At 30.6% G+C, this 25273-nt stretch overlaps 1 pseudogene; it reads left to right on the top strand.

Moving 5' to 3' along the window:
- Nucleotides 1–5687: 5687 nt before the first annotated feature.
- LOC145961840 (aminopeptidase N-like) overlaps nucleotides 5688–25273 on the top strand; it is a 141754-nt pseudogene continuing 122168 nt past the window's right edge.

Here is a 25273-nt window from a genome sequence, read left to right as displayed (position 1 = left end):
AACAGTAGTGTCATTCATATGGCACTATTGAACCTAGATCAAAATTAAAGATAAAAAGTGGTGACATGACGACTTAAGCGACAGATTATTAGCACGTACTGTTGTAAAAAGATCTGGGAAATTATGTAGAGTAAGCAATTATGCAATTTAAAATATTAAATATCTATTTAGAAGACAAATAAAAAAATTGATTGTGCGTGCGTAACTTCACGATCAATTATTTTGGATTTTTTGCTTTATGAAAGATAGATAAGTAAAATGTTGATTTTGTATGTATGGCCATACCTTTATTCGTTTGAACAGCATGACATTATAATATATAGTCAAGTAATTATCATTGTCACATTTTCATCAATGTAGGACCGCAAAAATCTATATAATCATAGATAAAATGTATGTTCGAGCTATGATTTATATTCTCTCTATATTGTAACGTTATAATTATAGCTGTAAAAAATTAAATTTTCTGTTTTGATGATTGCATTATATCGTGCAATATATGTAGAGATATTCTACTTAATAAATTTTCACCTAAATGTGCTATTTATATAACTTGTGTAAGATAATAATTTTTATGGAGAAATTTAAATGAAGAGTGTATGCTTAAATGCAAACTATATAAAATTGTAATTGGAATTTCGTCCATATTGGATAATTTTGAAAGGCAATATTCACGAGTTATATTTTTTTATTATTTTTATTATATATCCTGTGTGCGAATTTGAAAGTTCAAGAAATGCGAATAGAGTAGCATAGTGTGTCAAATGGAATCAGGCATGATTGATACATATACATAAGAAACAAAACTCATCGATTTGTTAAAATTTATCACGTGCCCATCTCCGCGCTAGCAAAAATCTTTGGTCCACTTACTAGACTTTCAAGGATGAATCTATGATCTTGTGAAAGCTGGTACGATTCTAGAAGAAATTATTTTCGACCCTTATTTCCCGCGGTACCGGCGACACTCAATGAATAATGTCAATGAAAAAAAAAGATTGTCCGCATACACGCGTCACAAATATTTGCTCGCGCAAATGAATGTGCGATTCGTAGACTGCAGAGACAAGAAAGTGCGAGTCCGGTATTACTCTATCTATGTTCCACAAAACTTGATCCAATCTTTGTTCTATGACGCGATATGGTATCTATAACGTTGCATATCTTTGCATCATCTCATCTCCTTCGTCATTGAAGCCCACCTATTCGGCGGATCACGCTATCATATAAGAAACCTGCATTCAGCATAGATAACATGACATATTCCTGCAGCTAAGTAACTAGGTCAAGTTCATCTCGGAGACGAGATAATATAGCACACGGAAGTCTTATTTCGTCACGGTCACAATCGCGCTGAAAAGTTATGTAATATTTCCGCTAAATTTATTGGGAGTTAATGATATTTATTGCTTTTAATTAGAATTTTTTGTTGGTATAATTTTATTAATATTTCTGGTAAATATATTCACCTTTATACACCTTCCCACCACTAATGATTTTGATCTTGACATATGTTCTCAAGGTCATGTCCCTGAGTAATATGCAAAATAAAATGCGCTTTAATTTCTTAGGGTTTTAATTATACTGGGTAGGATTTTAATTGTCCTGCAATGATACTCGATGCGTTTGTATTATAAGAATACTTCATGCATGATTATACATTTTCTTATTGCTCTGCAAATCTGAGATATTTATATCATACTATTAATTATGCAAATGAGAGAAAGTTATTTTTTAATACGTAGATTAATATATTTTATTGATATTATAAAAACAAGCTGAATTCTGAATCATTAATATAGTAACTCGATAACTATAAAATTATATTTTAATTTTTATTTATTTATTTTAACATCTCTTAAGTTTTTTATTATATTAATAATGTATATCAATATATGTACATTAATATTGCATTAATTATTATTTGCTAATACACATAAATTAATATATGTATATTAATGTGTAATGTAATAATATATGTGATTTAATAGTGGATAATAATATAGTATAGATTTATAATTTTAATATAATATAAAATTATTATAAATGTTGTATGTAATAAAATATTATATGTGTAAGTAATATTATAAAATACTGTACATATAATTAATATTTAAATATGCTTGTATATAAATATTAATTAGTGAGTTATATTAACATATATTATTAATATTAAACGTTATAAGGAAGGCTTGTTTAAGACCAAAAAATCGCAGGTGATAATGCGTGTTTTAATAAATCTATAATTTAAAAAAAAAATAATTACTAAAACATACAAACGTTTCGGTCCTCAGTGTGACAATAATTATTTTAATAGAACATATAAAAGGATTACTAGAATAAATCGACAAATATAGAAAATTGAACCAAATGGAGAGTAGCACTGTACAGGTCGAATGATAAAATTGTAAAAATAAACATCGATCGCGATCGAGTCGGTGAACGTAACCGATAAAATTTAAATTAAAAGTGGATAACACGCCAAAATCAACGGAAAATTTTTGTGACGCAAGGCGTTGTCTATTCATTATAAAATTCGTACGATGTTGAACCAATTACATTCCTCACCATCCTTCGTAATAGACGACGGTCTGTTTTCTTAAATTCGCAATAACATTTGTTCCTCGTGAAACTGTTAGCTCCCAAACTTACGCTCGAACATCTCAACGAAATCCATCCCGTATGACGTTTTGCCAAAGAACGCATATTAAAGGAAGAGATTTTTTAATAGTCAATACCCAAGCGACAGTCCCATGGCAAACAGATGGCTCAATAGCTGTAAAAGGGAAGGCTGATAACTTTTTTGAAGCACGACATAAAATTTGAAAATAGACGATGATACAGGTTAACGTTAGAACTTTCCTTTTCCCTTTAGCCTCTTAAGAGAATTTTTTGAAAAAAGGTTGGTCCTAAAAACAAACCTTCCTTATAGCGTTTGGTTTATCGTTCGGACCAATTACACGTAGTTTTAATTATTATTTTTATAATTAATTCAATTTCATCTTTGTTATTAATATTTTAAATCCTACAAAAATTATTTTTTACGAATGTGTTTTATTAATGTACTACTGTAATGTTTTTAATTTAATAATAAATTATATGGCATAATTCTTGGAGCACGCTATCTCTATAATATTTTTATTCCACATTATAAAAAAACCTTCCTGAATTTTAATTTAAAAATCTACTTCGTTATAAGAAAGACATGATTATTGATTTGATCGATTTGAGGGATTTCCTGTGTTGTTTTATTCATACATCCACCAAATAAATTTGAAAGAGTGAACAAAAACCTAAAAAATAATAGTTATTCATTTTATATTCTCTTATATACGATACTATAATATTATACTCTAGTGTTAATAAGTTACGTTTTTTCATTAACTTGCTCCAAGATAATTTACCGATACAAACTCGTAATAATATAGTTAATACAATTTCATTTGAATGTATATTGTAAATTATAAAAGTTCTCAAATTTTTGGTAAAGGAATATACTACTTTTAAATAGTATAAAAGAATTCAAATATATATATTTCTAGATATTTGTATATTCTACGTAACGGTAGCCTCTTTTGCTTCAGACCAACGCGAAATAGATGGCTCTGCCTTCTTACGGCGCTCGATCGCTAGCACGAATTTGGAGTGGGACAAACGGCACCGTGCTTTGCTATTACATACCGTTTCTCGATCGAAACGTCTGTTAACGACCTCAGAAGTTGTGTGTTTACATATGACATACACATTTATTGTATTATCGCCAAGTGTTGTTAGTCTTTGGAAGTTTTTCGAAATAATAAGAAATCATAAGTGCGCACATATATTTTTCATGTTACAATGATAGTGGATAAAACATTAATTTATTGCAGCTAATTATTATAACGAAACATACACTTGCATAGAATTTGTGGTATACCTGAATATACAGAGTAAGTCATTCAAAATTAAGTTTATTGCTATGTATTTGTCTTAATTCCTTCTTTTCCATTAAATCATGATAGAGACAATGCTGTGTTTAATTTATCAGTTTGTGCTTTCTAACAAAAATATATTATACTTTTACAGATATTTAAGATAAAAGTAGTGTCATGTTTCTAAAACCATTGTTAAGTAGCAGTTTAACAATTATCGTCGCGGCGGCTTTTTTAACCGACGATCCGATAATTAAGATATCTCAAGAAAAGTTACTCATCTACCCGAATTATATATTGCCGCAAAAATATGATATCATTATTACACACATCGAAAAAAATATTGTCAGCAACTGCAGCATATATATAAAGATTTTATCTCCAATATCAAGCATAATATTGTATTCACCCGTAAAATATAATATAACCGTGTTTTATTATCCACAATATAATTCTACAAATTGTAACCAAAAACAAAATGAAAAACCGATTCCTTATAAACCGGTACAATCTTTTTATGATAATGAGACGAACAGTGTCGAATATACATATATTCATGAATGATCTATCATTGGGATATTACATTATAAAATTAGTTACTAATATAACTGAAGATACAGGCCTAAAAAACTTTTATAAAAGAGATGAACGACAATGGTAAGTAAATATATAGTAATTTCACAGGGTGTTTATCAAAAAATCCTGGTACAGCATTCTAATTATCAAAAAGTATTTTCTAAGAAAAGACATTTTTATATAAACATGTGCGTATCTGAAAAGTTTTCATTCCTAATTATGTGTCTTTTAAAATCTTAGTAACAAATTTTGCAATTTATTATTATTATCATTATTATTATTATCACTATTATTAAAATGAATGTAAACTGCAAATAAAAATTAATTTAATTAAAGTAATCAGCAATAATACACATCTTATACAACATTTTATCATTAACTGTTTGGACGAATTCAAATATTCCGGTAGTGTTTTGAATTGTTTTCAAAATCTAATTAAAAAATACAATTCTGAAAGATTTATGTTTTCATAGAAATTGCTTATTTAAAATTTAAAATTTTGGCAAACATGACATTTTTATAATGTTTATTAATATCCAACTTCAGATAACTATACTTATGCTGTTTCATGTATTTAAACATGCACATACACGCATACATAGTACTATTTAAGAATTATTTTCTCTATAATATGCGAATAACTAAAAACATATATATTCACTTAATAATAAATTATCACTAAAATATGCAGTTTCTTCAACATGTGTAAAATTATGTATGCAATGGTAAGGTAATATGTCAATGTCAATAATCATAATATATCAATTAAAATCAATTTAAAAAAGTTATTATTCTAATATTATGTAATATTGAAATTTATTTTAATTTTATGGAACGAAATTTTGTTTCATTTTAATTTTATTGAAATTTATAATTTTGATACTAAAATATTAACTTTTAAATATTAATTATTTATTTTGTATCTGTATATTCTCAAGTAAACATTTCATCACCATTACGTTTTACTAATGTCACAATACTATCAAAATCATTATTAGGTTACATAATAGAATACATTGTACAAGATAAGATATAGAGTAAAGGAATAAGAAGAACTCTATGCCATAATTTTCTATATATATTATTCTTATATATAAACTGCATCCGCGTATATCTTCTTTTTATTCAATTTTTAATATTTCTATGTAATTGTCGAAAACTTATTATCATTAATTCATATTTCTAAATGTGATAGGTTGGCAACATATGTTGATACTATTGGAATCCAACACATGATTCCACGTTTGACCGAATCTTTACACATCTCGCCCGTCTATAATATTATTATAAATCGTCATAAAAATTATACAGTTTTATCAAATATACCGAGACGAACAGTAGAAATGAATAATAAAAACATGACGATGACACATTTTAATACATTTGTAAGGCCTAATTATTTTGTATTTGTGGATAACCGGGCTAATTTATCTCTCATACCTGGTCGAAGTCAAAGTAAGGTCAGAGTTGATATGTGGTGTAGAATACACTGCGCATTTGCACACGAAATTGTTCAAAATATAACTCTATACTTGTTTGGTAAGTGGGAACGCCTGAATAAAACTTAGCAAATAAATCATATTGCAATTCCGGATTTTCCGGAAAACGAAAGCATCATAAATCTGGGCCTTGCTATTTATAGGTAATTATATAATTAAGAAATATTAATATATTTCGAAAAATGAAGAAAGGATAATAATTCTTGGTACCTAAAATTATCTACATATCTTTTGTCTATTTTAAAAATATTATTTAAATATATTTTAAAAAATAAGTAAAATTGTATAAGACAATGAGAGAAACATACTTAAATGTTTATTATATCTTTAATCTGTATCAACTTATACGAAAAATAATATATAAATAATATATTAAAATATTATATACAGGGTTTATTAAAAGTGTGGAAACCCCTTAATATTTCGAAAAATACGCATTTTTAAAAAAAATATTTCATACAAAAGTTATAAGGTTTTATGTGGCGCATTACACAGCAACATTATTATGACCTCGAATAGCGTTGTCAAGATTATGTGAAGGTCACCTCCAACTTTTTAAATGGGACACCCTATATGCTTTTGCATATTCTTGTAGCTTATTTCGAGAGCTTTCCAAAACACAACATAATTAAGTTAGTTTTCATTAAGTACTTTCCGAGTTATGAGGCTTGAAATCATTTCTTAATTTTACATAAACCATAAAATATCTAGTAAAATATTCATTTTTCGATTATCTTACCTTAATACTTTTATGTACAAAATAATGAGAGGAATCAATTGGTGTAAAGAAAAAACATAGTTGTTTTGAAGAAAAAATATGTAATTTGCAATTAACAAAAACATATTTTTTTTTAAAAACAACTATGTTTTTAACATATTTCAAACATATTTTTTTTTTAAAACAACTATGTTTTTTCTTTGCACCAATTGATTCCTCTCATTATTTTGTACATAAAAGTATTAAGATAAGATAATCGAAAAATGAATATTTTACTAGATATTTTTTATGGTTTATATAAAATTAAGAAATTATTTCAAGCCTCATAACTCGAAAAGTACTGAATGAAGAAATACTTCATTATAGTGTTTTGGAAAGCTCTCGAGATAAGCTACAAGAATAAGTAATAAAAAATAGGGGTTTCCATTTAAAAAACGGAAGTTGACCTTCAAATGACCTTGAAAATGACCTTTAATGTCGAATCCAAGGTCAGTATTAGATAGCCCCCTTTGTTCCCTACTACTAACTTTTATCCGAGTCGTTTTCCTTCAAACGTTGATCCTGAAAAGTTATGAGGGTGGAACTTTTAAAATGGGACACCCTGTATATATATATATATATATATATATATATATATATATATATATATATATATATATGTTGGAAGCATTATTAAATAAGTATCGCATTATTTCGTGATGAGTCATTCATACGCGCAGACATTATAAAACATTAATATATAATTAATATGTTAATTTATACAATTATTTAATTATATTAAATTCGCAAGCACAAAATATTTTCAACAGTAATAAGTTTTCTATAAAACATTTTTTTTTAATTTTCAGAGAAGCAGATGTTACCTACATTGAGAATGTCGATTCTGCTGCGAGTAAAATTAAAGTTACTCACTTCATAGCCTATAAAGTAGTACGGGAATGTTTTTATTATGAAAATCCATTTTGGTCGTTATCTTCTTGGCTAAATGAGGCTATAGTCACATTTCTTGGATTATATATCATCAATAAGGTTAATTTAAACATTCTTTAGCGCAAAACTTGCAAACAATATGATAGATATACATATATGTATATTAAGTGAGCAAGGTTTGAGTTAAATATAAAGATATATATACATATGTAATGTAAAAGCTCTTTATAATTTTAGCTTTATCTGTATAGCGTATACATTTCTTTGTGAATTAGAATATTACGCGAAGATTCTATATTTACAAAGTAAAATAATAATTTTTTTAAAATGCTAATTTTTCAAGAAAATCAGTAACACATATGTAAAGTAATTTAAAATATTCTTACATTTCTGTGTTTCTTTTATTTGTAATTGTTAAAAGTTACTGTTATATTACATTTGTTCGACATCTTTAAATTATATAAAATAAAATTGAAATTGTCATTCAGATTGCATAAATTATACATATATAAAGTTATTATAAAGTTAAGCATACGTGCATATGGAAATTGTGTAATAAGATAATTTTGCTGTATGATATATTATAAATAATTCTAGAAATATTTAATTTAAAAGTTATATCGTGTAACCATTTTTGTTATCATTATTAATATTATTTTTGAATTATTTATTCCATATTTAAAGAGAGAGAGAGAGTATAAGTAAAAAATTTTTTTTACATAGACGTAGAAAGTAGCGGTCCTAGTGTATATTGTTACCGCGTGTGTTAAGTCTAATATTAACTAAGTAAATACATTAAAATTATTTTTTATAGGTTCCTCCAAATATCCGGATGATAGACTTGTTTGTGATACAATTTCAGCAGGAATCCCTCCATTTTGATACTGAATATAATACGTTACTTCATAATACATCATTCAACATTTCTTTCGAACATTACCGTTACATTAAAGGTATGATAATATGTATAATTAAAAATTGATTATATGCGTAAATTTATGAATATGAATGCTCAAAAAGTTAGACAAAATAACACACAAAAAATTTAATTTAATTTAATTTAATTTAATTTTATATATAATAACCTCATTTTATATATACATGGTATACCGAATTCGCGGATACGGAATGCACAGCGTGATAGTTTGTGCCAAAAAAACAATTTTTTCCTTTGGCAAAATTGCGTCTAAATATTACTTTTTTAATGAGAGCAACTTTAAATTAACGAATAAGCGCTTTAGATCAGTGCTGGAATTTACTTGCAACTTTCGGCCAGATTTCTTGGTTTACACCTACTGTTCCTTTTTTACCTCTTACTCGTAATTAAGGTGCGCTCAGGAACGTGCGCGTCATAAATCTAATGTAACAATCTATCTATCTAAGTTCTCTTTATTGTTTATTAATAATAAAAATAATTATTCTATTATTAATTACATTTAAAACACAAATATTTTAAATTATTACAGAACATATACCTAATTAATAATAGAATAATTATTTTTATTATTAATAAACAATAAAGAGAACTTAGATAGATTGCCACATTACATTTGTGACGCGCACGTTCCTGAGCGCTCCTTAGTTAAAAGCGACCGGCGGCGCGGTCTCTAAGGCGCGAACGGTAAGAGGAGAACAGTAGGCGTAAGCTAAGAAATCTGGCCGAAAGTTGCAAGTAAATCCCAGCACTGTTTTAGATTATGTATGAATCAGGGCCGGCGCGCGCATAGCTTGCGCAGCGTTTGAGCATGTACGCTATTTTATTATTTTGCTAAAGGTTTTATAAGAAATATGCATGATAATTAAATATCGCTATTTTCAAAACAATTTACTCAATGAAGGGACATTTTCCATTTGGTATCACCAAAGCAATGACTAAAAGTAAAATAAGTAGATTACATGTGAATCAATTGGTGTAAAGAAAACACATAGTTATTTAAAAAAAAGAATATGTAATTGTTAATTGCAAATTACATATTTTTTCTTCGAAACAACTATGTGTTTTCTTTACACCAATTGATTCCTCTCATTATTTTGTACATAAAAGTATTAAGGTAAGATAATCAAAAAATGAATATTTTACAAGATATTTTACGGTTTATGTAAAATTAAGAAATGATTTCAAGCCTCATAACTCGGAAAATACGTAATAAAAACTAACTTAATTATAGTGTTTTGGAAAGCTCCCGAGATGAGCTGCAAGAATATGCAAAAGTAGGCGGTTTCGTTTAAAAAATTGAAAGTGACCTTCACGTGACCTTCAAACGAATTTTCAAGGTTAAACCAATGACACCATCTTATGGCCCCCTTCAAGCCATACAACTTTTGTCAGAAACATTTTTTTCTAACTCTAAGTAATATCGAGATATTTGACTGACAAAAATAAAATGGGACACCCTGTATATATATACATATACATATAATTAATAATAATTTATATATATATATATACATATAATTAATAATAATTTATATATATATATACATATAATTAATAATAATTTATTACATATACAGGGTGAGCCATTTTTTCGGAAGCCAATTATAATGAGAGGAATCAATTGGTGTAAAGAAAACACATAGTTGTTTTTAAGAAAAAATATGGAATTGTTAATTGCAAATTACATATTCTTTCTTCAAAACAACTATGTGTTTTCTTTACACCAATTGATTCCTCTCATTATTTTGTGCGTAAAAGTATTAAGGTAAGATAATCGAAAAATAAATAATTTACAAGATATTTTACGGTTTATGTAAAATTAAGAAATTATTTCAAGCCTCATAACTCAAAAAGTACTTAACGAAAAGATACTTAATTATAGTGTTCTGGAAAGCTCTCGAGATAAGCTACAAGAATGTGCAAAAATATATAGGGTGTTCCATTTAAAGAAATTGAAGTGACCTTCACGTGACCTTCAAATGACTCTTCAAGGTCAAACCAATGGTACCATCTTATGGCCCCCTCGAAACCATACAACTTTTGTCTGAAACATTTTTGTTTGCTGGGATTAGTTTTTGAGATATTTTACTGTCCAAGTTAAAATGGGACACCCTGTATACACACACACACACACACACACACACACACACACACACACACACACACGCACGCACGCACGCACGCACGCACGCACGCACACGCACGCACACGCACACACGCACACACGCACACGCGCGCACACGCACACGCGCGCACACGCACACGCACACGCACACACACACATACACATATACATACATACATACATACTTATACACACACACACACACACACACACACACACACACATATATATATATATATATATATATATATATATATATACAGGGTGTCTGAAAACTTTTCGCGGTCTCGAAGTGTGAAGGTAGATTGGCTTAAATTAAGAAGGAAGGTCCTCTACTGCTTGGCGATATTTGCAATAATTAACGAAAAATTAATTAAAGAAGATCGGCCAATGCGCGTGGCTAGAAGCACGCGGCGGCGAAGGCGGTCTCACTGTAACGTAATGGTGGCGCGCGGTGAAGCGGTGATTGGGGAGGGGAGGAGTCTTCGCCGCGCGCCTACACATTCATCGCTCCTCTCCTCCCCAATCATCGCTTCACCGCGCACCGCCATTATGTTACAGTGAGACCGCCTTAGTCGCCGCGTGCTTCTAGCTACGCGCATTGGCCGATCTTCTTTAATTAATTTTTCGTTAATTATTGCAAATATCGCAAAACAGTAGAGGACCTTCCTTTTTAATTTGAGCCAATCTACCTTCACACTTCGGGACCGCGAAAAGTTGTCAGATATTCTGTATATATATATATATATATATATATATATATATATATATACGGGGTGTTCCGAAACTAACGCTTGATATTTTAAAGGCAGATTCTCTGGCCAATTTAAAAACGATTTTTCCTCAGCGAAAATGTCGAGGGAGATCATTATTTTTTTGCATATTCCCAATTTTTGTCATCATGTATCTTTTTAACTAAGCCTTAAATTAAAATTCTATTAAAGTAAACTCTACCTAAAATTAACTAAAGAATGTGACTTTATTAATATTTTATTCCCATAAGCCTTAGTTTGCGAAAAACCCTTTATTTTCAATCGTTTATAACTCGAAAACTATTAGTGCCGCGATATTTTCGCTGAGGAAAAATCGTTTTTAAATTGGTCAGAGAATCTGCCTTTAAAATATCAAGCGTTAGTTTCGGGACACCCTGTATATATACACACACACACATATATATATATATATATATATATATAAATACATATAATTTTAATTATTATTAACTTAAGTATTGTTACTTAAGTATTAAGTATTGTTATCTTATATTCTGATTTAAATTATGTAAATGTAGGAGCCTGTATATTGCGTATGTTTCAACATATGGTTACTGAAGAAGTATTATGGAAGATTATCCGCATATATGTGAAGGATAAGTAAGTAATATACTGTACTACTATAATTACTGTATTACAGAAAACTAAATATGATGAGAGAGAGAGAGAGAGAGAGAGAGAGAGAGAGAGAGAGAGAGAGAGAGAGAATGATTGATTATATATCATAAAATTCTCAAATTTTATAGTTATTTTTATTTAAACTTGCATCGTCTCTTTCATACTTTATTATATAACCATACATAATTTCTTTTACCTTCAATGTCATTAAATATTCAAGATAAACTTTCAATTTACACATACATTTATCTTTTAAAAATAATCACGTTAGGATATTCCTAATAAAATTATAGTTAAACTATAGCATATCAAATATTTATAGAAACTATAAATCATATTATTAATTACATAATTATTTATATAACTAAGTAAATTATATAAAAAGTAATTAACAGCATATTAGCAATTTTATATATTGTCATAATATTGTGATAATTTTATATATTGCTTATAATACTTTTTGACACTGATAAATTTTGCACAAATTTTATAACTTTAGCAAGCCTGCTGATACTTTTGATAATGTTTTAAAGAACTTTTCGACCACACAAATATCTGCAAACAATTTTGTTGTTATGAGACAGATAATTAATTATTGGACAGATCAAAAATATTATTCTGTATTAAAAATAACACAAGGTGATTATCATAAAGAGTGGGCATATGTATCGCACAATTTAAGTAAGATGGCGGATTATGTCATACCTATAACATATACTACACAGACGCATCAACATTTTACTGGTACTTTAAATAATACTTTATTGTCTTTTCTGACTTTTGGATTACATTTGAATTTTAAAGAGGATGGCTGGATACTATTTAACATACAACAAACTGGTAAATGTGTAACAAATTTATTATACTTTATAATGTTTTTAACATAATGAAAATTTTATATTATTTTAATTATATATAAGCTTCTAAATTATTTAAACATTTTTCATTTGTTATATATTCAAAATGATTGACTGTAAAATATAATAATAAATATTCTGTTATTCTCTAAAAATGAATCAGTGTATTATCACTAAAAAACAATGAATACTCACTTATTATAGCAGTACAAGTACAGTATAAGTACAGCACTGTAAATCACTAACATTTCACTGAAAGAATCCGTAATAATAATATTGACTGTTTCAATCAGTATTAGTAAGATTTTATTTATATTTATTATTAAAAATTTTATTTTATTTATATTAAATACATGTTGAACTTGTTATCTTAAATAGATAATGAATGGATCATTTTCGTTTATTCACCGGACATTGATTTGTGTTCGATTTATAAAATCGACTTAATATCTGAAGTTCCTCTGTTCAAATTGTATCAGAAATTAAATCGAAGTAATATTTTTAATTTCATTTTTCGCCTTTTGCAAATTTTAATTCTCTAATGACTAAAACTTACTTAAGAGATAGCGCATCGTAGCGGTAAACAAACAAACTAGCGATTATTGGTTTTACAGTGAAATTTACTAATTTTACAGTGAATTTTACTTCCACTGACCATATATATAATCAATGAGATATAAGATAAGGTAACAAAATATAAACATTTCCTGAAGAGGAAAGGTCAGTGAAACACTCGCTGATTCTCTTGTCAGTGAAATCTTATTTTACTGTTAAAATTAGTGATATTTTCATTGACTCATTTTTAGAGAGTACATTATCATTTATAATAAATATAAATACTACGTTTTTTATAATATTGAATAACAAAGTTATTTATTCTTACAAATATACAGGGTGTAACTGAAAAAGCGCCTACGGAGCAAATAGCGTTATTCCTGATTAAAAATCGAGTCGAAAAGTCCTGAACCATTTTTTTCTATAATGCTTAATAAAGCGGTAATTATTGAGTAAAGTTGCACCAATAAGCACCGACCTTTAGCTTCCTTGTTGAAATTTCTTTTTAAGAAAACGTTTTTGACGGGAGAAATATGATTTTTAATGCAAATTAAGGTTTTTCACATTATTACAACGCATAAAAATATTGCACGATAGCGGCATAACATAGCGCCGAAACGGCGGAGCGCTCACGCACACTACCAGGCGCACCGCTCACTGACGTGCGCCCGTCTAAAGGTCGGTGCTTATTGATGTAACATTACTCAATAATTACCGCTTTATTAAGCATTATAGAAAAAAATGGTTCAGGACTTTTCGACTCGATTTTTAATCAGGAATAACGTTATTTGCTCCGTGGGCGCTTTTTCAGTTAGACCCTGTATAGTAAATTTGATAATATATCTTCTGTGTTAAATACACTACTCAAAAGAATCTAGGGAACACTTTTCATACCCTAAAAATTGGGCTATTTTCAAATCGCTGAAACTCGTCGAAAAATCATCGTAGAAAAAAAATTAAAAAAGCATTAAGAAGCATGAAGTTTCAACTTTAACGCGCTATCGATGGTTTTTTAAAAATCTTTTATCTTCCTTATTCTGCGCTTTAAAAAGGAACACACTGTTTAGTTCCTTAAAATTATGTATTTTTAACACGCTGCAACTTGATGAAAGAAATTTTTTCGAGAAATTCAACTCAAGCTCTATAAATTACAACATTTTCTCTGTAAAATGCTTTTTTAAAAATCTTTCTACGATTTTTTTTGACCGAGTAATGCGATTTTGAAAATAAACCAGTATTTTTTAGATATGATATCGATACTCGGTGAAAAACCATCGTAGATGAAAAATAAAAAAAGCATTTTGAAGCTTGAAACTTCAACTTTAACGCGCTATCGTTAGATTTTTTAAATTTTTTATCTTCTTTTTTCTGCGCTTTAGAAAAGAACATTGTGTTTTTCCTTAAAATTACGTTTCTTTGACACTCTGCAGTTCGAAAAAAATTTTTCTCAAAAAATTCAACTCAAGATCCATAAACTACAACATTTTACCTACAAAACGCTTTTTTAAAAACTTTCCTACGATTTTTTTTGACCGAGCTACATAACTTCGAAACCAATATGTAAAATGATGTATACCGCCGGCATTTGCGTTATCCAATGTGCACCACGTGGAAAATAAACACATATGCACTCACGCGCGCACGCGTGCTGGCGCACACACACACACACACACACACACACACAGAGAGAGAGAGAGAGAGAGCAGAGAGGATTTGAAGTCATTAAATACTGCAGGAGTGACGAACTGCGGGGTCCTTATCTCTGCTATGTAACACACACACACACACACACACACACACACACACACACACACACACACACACAACACATGATGTGCAAAATCCGATCGGCAACCTCCACGTGGTGCACATTGGATAACGCTAATGCCGGCGGTATACATCATTTTACATATTGGTTTCGATGTTATGTAGCTCGGTCAAAAAAAATCGTAGGAAAGTTTTTAAAAAAGCGTTTTGTAGGTAAAATGTTGTAGTTTATGGATCTTGAGTTGAATTTTTTGAGAAAAATTTTTTTATCGAACTGCAGAGTGTCAAAGAAACGTAATTTTAAGGAAAAACACAATGTTCTTTTCTAAAGCGCAGAAAAAAGAAGATAAAAAATTTAAAAAATCTAACGATAGCGCGTTAAAGTTGAAGTTTCAAGCTTCAAAATGCTTTTTTTATTTTTCATCTACGATGATTTTTCACCGAGTATCGATATCATATCTAAAAAATACTGGTTTATTTTCAAAATCGCATTACTCGGTCAAAAAAAATCGTAGGAAGATTTTTAAAAAAGCATTTTACAGAGAAAATGTTGTAATTTATAGAGCTTGAATTGAATTTCTCGAAAAAAATTTCTTTCATCAAGTTGCAGCGTGTTAAAAATACATGATTTTAAGGAACTAAACAGTGTGTTCCTTTTTAAAGCGCAGAATAAGGAAGATAAAAGATTTTTAAAAAACCACCGATAGCGCGTTAAAGTTGAAACTTCATGCTTCAAAATGCTTTTTTAATTTTTTTTCTACGATGATTTTTCGACGAGTTTCAGCGGTTTGAAAATAGCCCAATTTTTAGGGTATGAAAAGTGTTCCCTAAATTCTTTTGAGTAGTGTATAAATATGTAATTTCAGAATTTTATTAAATTTCTGCAATACATTTAAATCTTCAATAAAATTGTGTTTTGATATTGTATATTATTAGACATGGATATTTTAATTAAAGTTTAAATACAATGAAAACTTCCTTTTTATTTTGCTTAAATAGTTTTTTTAAATTCGCAATATAATTATTTAAAGTAAGATATAATTATATTAAAATTATTATAATGAAATAAAGGTCCGTTAGATAAAATCAATAAAAAATTAGTTAAAAGGCTACAAGGACCAACGCAATGGTGGAAATATGCAAAAAATAATAAAACGGTTATTACAATAAAATAACCATATGAAAATGTTTATTTAATTTGAACATGACAAACGCCGCGTTTCAATCCAATTCGGATCCTTTTCAATGTCGACTAACAAAGCGAATAATAAACATTAAGATAAAATTAAAATTAACGGTCATAGGAGAAATGTAAATAAGTTTCGGAACAACGCAAAGTCAAAAAAAGTCAAAAAATCGGAAGCAAATATATGTACAATAACGGAAAATTTAAACCGTCAATCACAAAAAAGGAAAGAACGCATCGCATTAACGTATCGCCACAGAAAACCCGAAAGCTCGTACCGCATACCACCAGTATACCGTTAAAAACGAGATGATCCTCTCCAAAAAAACCGGAAGGAAAACCCACATACAGGTCCATGACCATTTCCAAAAGAAAAAACAGTCAAAGATGCATAAATCGATGACCAGTTGGAAACTTGATGGTCCAAATATGTGCGAGTAAAAGCTTAAAAATATGACACTCTAAAAAAGAAAAACAAGACAGAGCAATAATTTAACAAACAATCCGGAAACTACTTAAGAGAATCCTTCATATAAAGCAAGAGTAAAGTTAATATAATAAAATCACATACCGGTCTCTAAATTTGAAAGTGATCTCAAATCAAAAAATCGAACACAAAGGGAGAGCAAGTTAAGCACAACTTAACGTTCCAATCAACAGAACCGAACTGAGGCACATGGGGATCACATATAGCCAAGAACGCGAAACATCAAAAAGAGGGGGGGGGGGAGAGAGAGAAGGGAAAGGAAGGAGAGGAACAAAACGTCACAGAAGGAAAGAAGACAGAACGAAGGAAAAATTTCAAATAATCACTGCGAACATTTTTTTATAATGGGCAAATACATCTTATCCAAGAATTCGGTATCGCTCTGAATGTTAAGGCCATGGTTCTGACCAGAGATATGTAACATCTCAGCAATTAGCCTCTTTTTATATCTAGGTTCCTCCTCCAAAATGGAAACATTCTCCCAATCAAACTCATGTCCGTTCAATCTATGAAGAGACACAACTGAGAGAGAACCAGAAGATTTATTGATATCAGAACGATGTTCTTTAATTCTGGTCAGTAACTTCCTTTTAGTTTGTCCCACATATGAAGCATCACAGTCTAAACAACTAATTTTATAAATGACATTCACGTGGTGGAATTTAGATACCGGATCCTTGTACAATCTAATAAGGGATTTTAATTTGTTATTGACTGTATATGCCAATCTTCTGTTCGCATAACTCTTGATGTTGGAAACAAAACCTCTTGGAAAACTTGAGGAAAAAGGAATGGTGAAGAAAGGAATAAGAGAGGAGGAGGATTGAGTGAGAGCAGTTTATGTTTCGTTATTGTTCACGTCAGAGATTAAAAACTTTAATCTTTGAGAAATAGTGTGAAAAATAAATTTAATAGGATAACCATTGCCTAATAAAGTCGAAATAATAAAAGAAAAATTCTCATTATGAAACCGTGGATGTGACAGTTTAAAAATTCTATCAGTCAATCCAATGATAACTCCTTTTTTATGTGACAGAGGATGGTGTGAGAAAAATGATAGAAATCTTCCTGAAAAAGTCGGTTTTCTATACCAATTAAATTCAATATAGTTATTGTTGATTATGATAGTTATCATCATCTCTTGTATTAATAGCCCTCTTTATTCGCTAGCGTCTTTCCTTCACAACATGTTAGACAAAAATTTACCTAATCCGAATAGCCATATTGCGAATAGCTTTGAATTGATTAAAAGACTTAACAATGTGTTCTTAGATGATTGGTACGATTTGGTCTCATTGGATGTGGAGAGTCTTTTTACTAATGTTCCATTAGATTTGGTTATTGGAGGAATTGCTAAAAGATGGCATTTAATTAAAAACAACATCAACATTCCTTATAAGGAATTTTTGATTTCTTTAAATCTTATTATGGACTCCACCTACTTCCAATTTGACAATGTCATATATAAACAGATTTTTGGCACTCCCATGGGATCTCCTCTCTCCCCGATCTTAGCGAATATTATTATGTCTGATTTGGAAGACAGAGCAATTTCGTCTCTTCCTGTTTCCCTTCCCTTTTATGTTCGCTACGTTGATGATATTGTTCTTGCTGCTCCTAAACAATACATCCAACATATTTTCCAGGTTTTTAATTCGCTTCACAATAGACTACGGTTTACCATTGAATATTCAAACTACAACAGTATAAATTTCCTGGACACAACTATCATAATCAACAATAACTATATTGAATTTAATTGGTATAGAAAACCGACTTTTTCAGGAAGATTTCTATCATTTTTCTCACACCATCCTCTGTCACATAAAAAAGGAGTTATCATTGGATTGACTGATAGAATTTTTAAACTGTCACATCCACGGTTTCATAATGAGAATTTTTCTTTTATTATTTCGACTTTATTAGGCAATGGTTATCCTATTAAATTTATTTTTCACACTATTTCTCAAAGATTAAAGTTTTTAATCTCTGACGTGAACAATAACGAAACATAAACTGCTCTCACTCAATCCTCCTCCTCTCTTATTCCTTTCTTCACCATTCCTTTTTCCTCAAGTTTTCCAAGAGGTTTTGTTTCCAACATCAAGAGTTATGCGAACAGAAGATTGGCATATACAGTCAATAACAAATTAAAATCCCTTATTAGATTGTACAAGGATCCGGTATCTAAATTCCACCACGTGAATGTCATTTATAAAATTAGTTGTTTAGACTGTGATGCTTCATATGTGGGACAAACTAAAAGGAAGTTACTGACCAGAATTAAAGAACATCGTTCTGATATCAATAAATCTTCTGGTTCTCTCTCAGTTGTGTCTCTTCATAGATTGAACGGACATGAGTTTGATTGGGAGAATGTTTCCATTTTGGAGGAGGAACCTAGATATAAAAAGAGGCTAATTGCTGAGATGTTACATATCTCTGGTCAGAACCATGGCCTTAACATTCAGAGCGATACCGAATTCTTGGATAAGATGTATTTGCCCATTATAAAAAAATGTTCGCAGTGATTATTTGAAATTTTTCCTTCGTTCTGTCTTCTTTCCTTCTGTGACGTTTTGTTCCTCTCCTTCCTTTCCCTTCTCTCTCTCTCCCCCCCCCCTCTTTTTGATGTTTCGCGTTCTTGGCTATATGTGATCCCCATGTGCCTCAGTTCGGTTCTGTTGATTGGAACGTTAAGTTGTGCTTAACTTGCTCTCCCTTTGTGTTCGATTTTTTGATTTGAGATCACTTTCAAATTTAGAGACCGGTATGTGATTTTATTATATTAACTTTACTCTTGCTTTATATGAAGGATTCTCTTAAGTAGTTTCCGGATTGTTTGTTAAATTATTGCTCTGTCTTGTTTTTCTTTTTTAGAGTGTCATATTTTTAAGCTTTTACTCGCACATATTTGGACCATCAAGTTTCCAACTGGTCATCGATTTATGCATCTTTGACTGTTTTTTCTTTTGGAAATGGTCATGGACCTGTATGTGGGTTTTCCTTCCGGTTTTTTTGGAGAGGATCATCACGTTTTTAACGGTATACTGGTGGTATGCGGTACGAGCTTTCGGGTTTTCTGTGGCGATACGTTAATGCGATGCGTTCTTTCCTTTTTTGTGATTGACGGTTTAAATTTTCCGTTATTGTACATATATTTGCTTCCGATTTTTTGACTTTTTTTGACTTTGCGTTGTTCCGAAACTTATTTACATTTCTCCTATGACCGTTAATTTTAATTTTATCTTAATGTTTATTATTCGCTTTGTTAGTCGACATTGAAAAGGATCCGAATTGGATTGAAACGCGGCGTTTGTCATGTTCAAATTAAATAAACATTTTCATATGGTTATTTTATTGTAATAACCGTTTTATTATTTTTTGCATATTTCCACCATTGCGTTGGTCCTTGTAGCCTTTTAACTAATTTTTTATAATTATATTAATTTAATAATATAATTATATAGATACATGTATATATAAAATTAGGAATTTTTTTATGTAATTAATATATTTATTATTTGATAATTTAATCAATTTATTTAACATGTTACAAACTATTGCAGATCAATTTTATTATCAATTTTATTATTTTGGTCATACATTTTGTATTAAATAGCATTATTAAATAGCATTTTGTGTGTGTGTGTGTGTGTGTGTGCGCGCGTGCGTATGCATGTGTAAATTTTAAGCTACATGATTTTAAACCATTTACAATCCACCGTATAACACAAAATATAATTAATGATTATAATAAAGAGACAAAAATATACAACAAATAAAAATCTAAAATAAAAAAAAATTAATTAAATAAATTAAGTAAAAAAAATTAAAAAATTAGAAGTAAATAAAAAAATGAAACAAAAATATTAAGTAATAAAAAACAAATATTTCACGAATATTTAATATTTAATAATAAAAACATAAGCTTAGAAAAGTTTGAAGTAATATTTATTTGTAAACATTAATTCAAACTTAACAATTAACTTTATACTATTATTAAATATTACATTTAAAAAAATTATACACATACATATATGAGAAGTAAAGTTATTATTATTTCAATTTATTCTTATTTGAATTGATTCTCTTCACATATTTAGCGTAATATGATTTACAAAGACTAGGATTTTAGAATTAAATGGTGCTAACAAATTACTTTGTTACATTGTAATTATTATTAATTCTATATTTTACAAGAGCAGTCGGGAAACGCCGCGCTAGATGTGTTCGGTGTGTATACATGAATGTGTGTATGTGTGCGCGTATGTTTTAAAATTAACGCGGAAGAGAAACTTAATATAAAATATAATAAAGATACATTCCCATACGGAAAATAATTGGTATTAGATATCCACTAGATATCCTTCATGGGCACTAAGGATATCCATGAATAAAATGTTGCGTCCGCGGAACGATATATCTCGAATCGCGCGCGACACAACGATCGGCACTCGCGCACACGCTCGCGCACATGGAAAAAACACTCGTGTTAAAGGAACGCAAGAACTTTAATAACACCAGAGAACACAGAATGTAACAGATATAACGATAATAATCACACGGGAAATCGAGACGCGTCCGCCCAGCTTGACAGCTGGCTTCCAACTCAGCTGACTCTCGTTGTTTATAAACAATTGACCACGGGATCCGGACAACGGCAGGGCCGCAACGACTCGGGCGTGCGCGTAACACTGCCCCTCCTCTTCAAGATTGTCGTCCCGACAATCAGCAAGGGGCTCGATGACCAATCTTCGCGGACTCCAAGGACCCCGAACGATATCTTGCTCTCCCTGAGCTGTTGCTCCCGGTTACCGAGCTTCGCTCCGACCAGGCCCCAATCCACTGAACAGACTCCCAATCGATTCCTTCCAGGGAGTTGGCCAGACCCCCAAGAATCGATTCCAGGGCAGCCTCCCATTTCAATCATCTTCCTCGTGCCCGGCGCAAGTCTTTTTTTTCTGTCCCTTTTCCTGTCCTTTCCGTGCCTTTCTTCGGACAAGAGGGGGGTATCCACCGTGGACCCATCGTCCTAAAAGGACTCCCCAAGTACCTGCCTCGGCATTCGCCCTCCGGCCCACGGGAAAACCACGGCTCAAAAACCGTGGGCGAGGCAGCCTTCAATTGAAGATTTCTACTTCTGAAGTTTCGACCAGATCACTCCGACGCGTCTCCAAAATTTTCTTCCCTTTAAATAAAAAACAGTAAAACGAGTAACTAGTAACACTAATTTTCATTAAGTTTCCCTTTTTATCTCTTTCGGGCCTCGGATGTAAAACCATTCCCTAATCAATTTACAATTTGGGAGTCCCTCCCACAATTCTTTGAAGATTACTCAACTATTACAAATACACGAATGCCCTTTACAAAAATATTCGGAATCAATACAACCATTTTCCTAATAAACACTAAAAAAAACCACAACGAATATTGCCGTCCAGGCATTCTAAGAATGAGGAATTACCCCTATTCGAGATACATCCGAGTCCGCACAAATTTTAAACACAACAGCTTATTCTTTAATAAGTTATATTCTGAAACAAAACATTTTTAACATAACGATTTTTTATAAACCACGCGTGCCGATCTAACCGCGTGAAGCCGCTCTTACAGAATAACAATTATTCATAATATTGGAGCGACTTAGCTGGATCGTTTGCCTCCTCTCCCCCCTTTCTCGGAGCATTTCGCCGCAGCTGCTCCGTATACTCCGTCCGCTGCCGCATTCGTCCTTCACGGAGCGTTGCCATTTTTTACGCCAGGATGTTCTTTTTATTCTCGGGATTCTCAGATCCTTTCATTCCCGGTATTCTCAGATCCTTTCTCCCCGGGATTCTGGTATCTCGGACGAGCCCCCAAAAATGTTGCGTCCGCGGAACGATATATCTCGAATCGCGCGCGACACAACGATCGGCGCACACGCTCGCGCACACGGAAATAACACTCGTGTTAAAGGAACGCAAGAACTTTAATAACACCAAAGAACACAGAATGTAACAGATATAACGATAATAATCACACGGGAAATCGAGACGCGTCCGCCCAGCTTGACAGCTGACTTCCAACTCAGCTGACTCTCGTTGTTTATAAACAATTGACCACGGGATCCGGACAACGGCAGGGCCGCAACGACTCGGGCGCGCGCGTAACAATACAAAAAACAGTCATTAGAAATGCTATAGATATCCAAATGTCCGCAATTCGAAGTTTCGTAGATATCTACAGGATATGTAAATCAATATCCTGTAGATATTCGTACAACATTCAGTGGATATTTCTATAGATACATTTATTATTAATATAGATACATTTACTATTATGTATTGATATTGATTTTTGCAAGGACATTTATTCTTTTATAATAAATATATGACGGAATTCGCCATAAAAAAAAATTAACCGTCTGCGGTTAATTTTTGGAGCTCTGGGGCTCCTCTCACAAAAGATAGAAGAGATACGGCTATAACAGTTTTCGAGCTAATGCGCTCTTTGACCGATAAGCTATGACTCGCGGAACCAGTGCCGCGGTCTTATATACTGTCTTAGATTGGATATGGATCCCTTTCGGATTAGGCGTTTTCCTTTTACCTAGCGGCAAAGCGTGAAACTCGTGGATATATATGAATATCCATTGGATATCTTTGGTAGCTACTTGGTGGATATACACTCACATTCAAAAAAACGGAATACTAAATTTTAGCAAAATATTTTAATATCTTTTAATGGCAACAAATTAGCAAAAATCACCGTATTGATATGAAATAAAGCTCAAATTAATCAGTCCTCTTAAAAATTAAAAAAACCAAATTTGAGTTACAAAAAATGTTTTACAAAATGACAAATGCTGAAGATAGACTTTGAGAAATAGAAAACAAATTATTTTTTTAAACTGCTGCATTGCTCAGGAAAATCGACTCCCTGGTGCAAATATGTTTTTAAGCTTATTTATTTCTTAACAAATTCATATTTTAATAAATTTTTTATCTTTTTTGATAAAGTTACACCGTTTTGAAGAAAATGTTATAAAATGAAACTATCCTTGTAAAATCTGCAATTCAGAAATAAATTATCATGGAAAACTTTTTCAAAAAAGAAATTAAAGTGTAACTCGATCCAAGATGCTTCATAGAGATAGATGGTCAGATTCAAATCTTTCTTCAAAACGATATAACTTTATCGAAAAAGATCGTAGAAAATTGATTAAAATATGAATTTATTAGGAAATAAATGGGCTTAAAAACTCATACATTTTTGCACCAGAAAACAAAAATTTTTGTAAAACTTTTGTACCAGTTAAAAAAAAATTTGTTTCCCATTTCTCAAAGTCTATCTTCAACGCCTGTCATTTTAAAATATCTTTTGTAAAATATTTTTTGTAACTCAAATTTGTGTTTTTGCTTTTTAAAAAAAATGTGCAGGTTTTAATTTGAGTTTTGTTTAATCTTAATACGATGATTTTGGGCTGATTTATTGTTATTAAAAGATGTTAAAAAATTGTGCTAAAATTTAGTGGCTCGTATTTTTTGTGTGTGAATATAATGAAAAAAAAATATGTAATTTGCAATTAACAATTCCATATTTTTTCTTAAAAACAACTATGTGTTTTCTTTACACCAATTGATTCCTCTCATTATTTTGTACATAAAAGTATTAAGGTAAGATAATCGAAAAATGAATATTTTACAAGATATTTTACGGTTTATGTAAAATTAAGAAATTATTTCAAGCCTCATAACTCAAAAAGTACTTAACGAAAAGGTACTTAATTATAGTGTTTTGGAAAGCTCTTGAGATAAGCTACAAGAATATGCAATGACAAATAGTAGGTTCCATTTAAGAAATTGAAGGTGACCTTCATGTGACCTTCAAATAACTCTTCAAGGTCAAACCAATGATACCATCTTATGGCCCTCTCGAAACCAAACAACTTTTGTCTAAAACATTTTTCTCTCCCGGGCTTGGTTTTCGAGTTATTCTCCATTAAAGGTTAAAATGGTCCACCCTGTATATACATCTACTAGTTATCTATAGAGGATATGGACCTCATATAGACATTTAGACATTTATTAGATATCTATTAGATAATTTTTTCCGTGTGGGTTTAAATTCAAATATATAAATTCTGCATATTCCACACTACATAACTATGACTACACAGAAGATAATTCTTTCTCACATTATGTTATTATTTATTAGGACTGCGCAACAACATAACATAATGTAACAGAGAATAATCTTCTATATAGTCACATAATTATGACTATATACAAGTTTTTAGGGTTGCGCAGCAACATAACATAATGTAAGAGTAAATATTAGGACTGCGCAGCA

The sequence above is a fragment of the Camponotus vicinus genome, unplaced genomic scaffold, assembly GCF_025532165.1.
Source record: "Camponotus vicinus isolate PSW18456_S1 unplaced genomic scaffold, iyCamVici1.0 SCAF_11, whole genome shotgun sequence".
NCBI classification, from domain to species: Eukaryota; Metazoa; Arthropoda; class Insecta; order Hymenoptera; family Formicidae; genus Camponotus; species Camponotus vicinus.
This window is presented reverse-complemented; position numbering and strand designations above follow the sequence as displayed.